Source organism: Eriocheir sinensis, chromosome 20 (assembly GCF_024679095.1).
Source record: "Eriocheir sinensis breed Jianghai 21 chromosome 20, ASM2467909v1, whole genome shotgun sequence".
In the NCBI taxonomy this organism is placed as follows: Eukaryota; Metazoa; Arthropoda; class Malacostraca; order Decapoda; family Varunidae; genus Eriocheir; species Eriocheir sinensis.
In genome coordinates this window covers 12,423,344-12,426,881 of record NC_066528.1, presented here as the reverse complement: position 1 = coordinate 12,426,881, position 3,538 = coordinate 12,423,344, and the positions used below count along the sequence as shown (strand labels likewise).

General features: G+C 39.1%; 1 non-coding gene across 1 annotated transcript; it reads left to right on the top strand.

The window, feature by feature from the left end:
* Positions 1–3,024: 3,024 nt before the first annotated feature.
* On the top strand, positions 3,025–3,096 carry Trnah-gug (transfer RNA histidin (anticodon GUG)). Its single transcript has one exon. It is a non-coding gene; the product is annotated as a tRNA-His (tRNA).
* The last annotated feature ends 442 nt before the right edge of the window (positions 3,097–3,538 follow it).

Sequence of the window (3,538 nt, the reverse complement as noted above, 5' to 3'; positions counted from 1 at the left end):
CACACACACACACACACACACACACACACACACACACACACACACACACACACACACAGTTCGTTATATATCGGGCTGCAGTTTCGGTTCAGTCAAGAAAAACTGGTCTGGTCTGGAAGAGTTAAAGAAAAAAACACAGAAAAACAAGTTAGCAAAAAATGGAGAAATAGTCTTGGAATGTGAGGAAAGGTCTTTGTTATTTACAGTTAGGTGAACCATAACAGAGAGAGAGAGAGAGAGAGAGAGAGAGAGAGAGAGAGAGAGAGAGAGAGAGAGAGAGAGAGAGAGAGAAACTAATACCGGTTAACTGAAAATATGAAAAAAATTACTGTAATATACAATAATTTACAGAAGAAGAAGAAGAAGAAGAAGAAAAAGAAGAAGAAGATAAAGAAGAAAAAGAAGATGAAGATGATAAAGAAGAAAAAGAAGATGAAGAAGAAGAAGATAAAGATAAGAAGATAAAGAAGATAAAGAAAATAAAGAAGAAAAAGAAGATAAAGAAGAAAAAGAAGATAAAGAAGAAGAAGAAGAAGAAGAAGAAGAAGAAGAAGAAGACGAAGACGAAAAAGAAGAAGAAGAAATGAAGATAAAAGAAGAAAAAAAAAGAAAAAGAAGAATAACAAGAGTAACTACAACAACAACATCACAAGTACCACTAACACACGACGCCTCCCCTAAACAATCTCCTCGCCGTGTCCTCCAGCAAGTTGTGTGTGCTTGAAGCCTTATCTCTGACGTCAGGGATCCACGGTGTGTTCCTCTGCCTCGCTATCACGTGGGTGCCGATAAGCACGACCCTTGACTTCCCTCTTGAGTAGGTGACGGGACACTAATTACAGGTGTGAACGAAGGGCAGGCAGTACGCAAGCGGCGGTATTGTTGTGGTAGGCAGGTTTGTTACGATTTACCTAATATTGAGAATACCTATTTATATGATTTAATCGGTTTTCATGAATAAAAAACAAATAAGGGAGATTTTCCAACTAATAATAAGGGTGTTTTTTCAACTAATAATATCATACTTTTTTTACTCCATTGAAATACATAACATACGGGGTAGTTTCATTCAGAGAGACGTGTTACATCATGCATTTTTCTGTGACAATGCTGTATGCTGTATTGTATGATTTAGCTACAATTCCCACCAACAGTCATATCATTCCACGGCGATATGCATCATGAAAAATTATTCTGCAAAAAAATGATGCATAATTCCTCTCATCCTCTGCATAGTAGTCGTATTTTGCTAATGATATAAGAGATAAAGTAATGGATGCTATGTTCCTAAGCAACTACCCACAGCCATTGCATCATCAGCGGTGGTTGAGAGGAGTTTTTCAATATATGGTTTTGTGCACTCAAAGCTCAGGGAGGGAAAGGCACCAAGGCCGGAGTCTGACCTTGGTGTTTCAGTCAAGGCTGAGCAGTTTGTGTTCACTTTAAATAGTTATTTTTTCTAATGTTAATAACAATATACCTATGAAGCTGATGTACTGACGTTTTTCTATCTTCTTCACTTTAATGGTAGTTTTATGATCGATAAAGTAAACAAAAATGCCATATTTAAGTAACATGAAATAATCAGATGAAATTAACGAAAATCTATTAAACATTTTTTTTCAAATCATTATTTTTTTCAAACCCTGAGGATTAGTATTAGTATTGTAGTAGTAGAAAAAGTAGTAGTAGTAGTAGTAGTAGTAGTAGTAGTAGTAGTACTAGTAGTAGTAGTAGTAGTAGTAGTAGTAGTAGCGGTGGCCGTGGTAGCAGTAGTAGTAGTAGTAGTAGTAGTAGTAGCGGTGGCCGTGGTAGTAGTAGTAGTAGTAGTAGTAGTAGTAGCGGTGGCCGTGGTAGTAGTAGTAGTAGTAGTAGTAGTAGTAGTAGAAAAGTGTCCTATAAATCTATACAACCCAATATCCCAGCTGATCGATAAGGAAATTGGAGTTAAAGGTGTTGGGTATTAAAGGCGCGGGGTTGAATCGGGTTTGCAAGTGCGATTTTTTTTTTTTTTTTTTTTTTCACTGCTGTCATTGTTTCATTTTGGGGGGTTGGCTGGGTTCGATAATCATTAAGAGAGAGAGAGAGAGAGAGAGCACACCACCACCACCCCCAATAACAACAACAACAACAAAATCAACGTCACTTTCAACTGTAGCATCCGATGGTGATCCAGTGAATAGCAATAGATCATACTTTCACCACACTTTCCCCTTGAGAAGAATTGCTGTTGTTTCTTTATTCTGCTTCTACCACTACTACTGCTACTACTACTACTACTACTACTACTATTACTACTACTACTACTACTATTACTACCACTACGAAAACATTTACATTCATTCATGGCGCAAATCACCGTAAGAAACATCATTACCATTAGCATAGCATAGTAAGCACCTATTGTTAAAGCTCAGCGCTCAGCAAAGTCAGCACAGAGCCACGCCCCTCTGAGCTCAGCATCACCACTTAGGCGTCTCAGCATCTCAGCACCTCGCACGCAGCCTCCTCTCCTCAGCATCTTAAGCATCTCCCTTCACCACCTCTACATCTCGTTTTAGCATCTCATTTTCATCTCTCCTCAGCTTCTTACACCCAGCACCCACGGATCGTTTTATTCTCTATCTCTCCTCCTCCTCCTTCACCTTCACCTTTGCTGTCCTGTGTCTCCAACTCGTAAATTAGAGTAGATGGTAGCAACAGTAAACAGCCTAGTTAGGACCAAGAGATCTGTTGCTGTTTGCTTTTCCTTTGTTCTTCTTTGTACTCCTCCTCCTTCTCCTCCTTCTTCTCCTCCTCCTTCTTCTCCTCCTCCTACTCGTCCTCGTCTTCGTCTTCGTCCTCATTCTCCTCCTCTTATTATTCTTATCATTTTTCTTCTCATTTATGATTATTGACATTATCATTACTATTACTATTATTAGTAGTAATAGTAGTATCATTATTTTTTATTATTTATTCTTTTTCGTCTTTTTCTTTTCATTCACTTCTTCTTCCTCCACCTTCTTCCACGTGGACGCGACAGCCGTGATCGTATAGTGGTTAGTACATTGCGTTGTGGCCGCAATAACCCAGGTTCGAATCCTGGTCACGGCAGACGAAGCGCACACCTTTTTTTTTTTTTTTTTTTTTTTTGTTAATCAATGAAAAAAAAAATTCTCCTTTTTTTTTTTTAAGTGGAAGAATAAGTTCAGGGACACCGACACCACTTCCTTTTTTGGAGCTTCAAACTGACCCGAAAACCAGAAATAACTATTTACCGATTACAGGGAGGCGATGCAGCCCAGCCATTGGCAGATTATTTATTTTCTTTCTAAGCGAGTCATCTGAAAGTGGAACGGCCTTCCTGCAGAGGTGTGAAAAGCATCGACCCCTATGAAAATCGCACTAAACGTTTCTTTGCTGCGTCAGAATTGGACCTCTATTATACAGTCACCCCAAAAAAGGTACCGAACACCCACGGGTCTCTGGGACAGAACTTAAGCGAAATCTATAGACCTGGTGTTGTGTTGGTTAGGTGGGTACCAGTGGAGAGAAT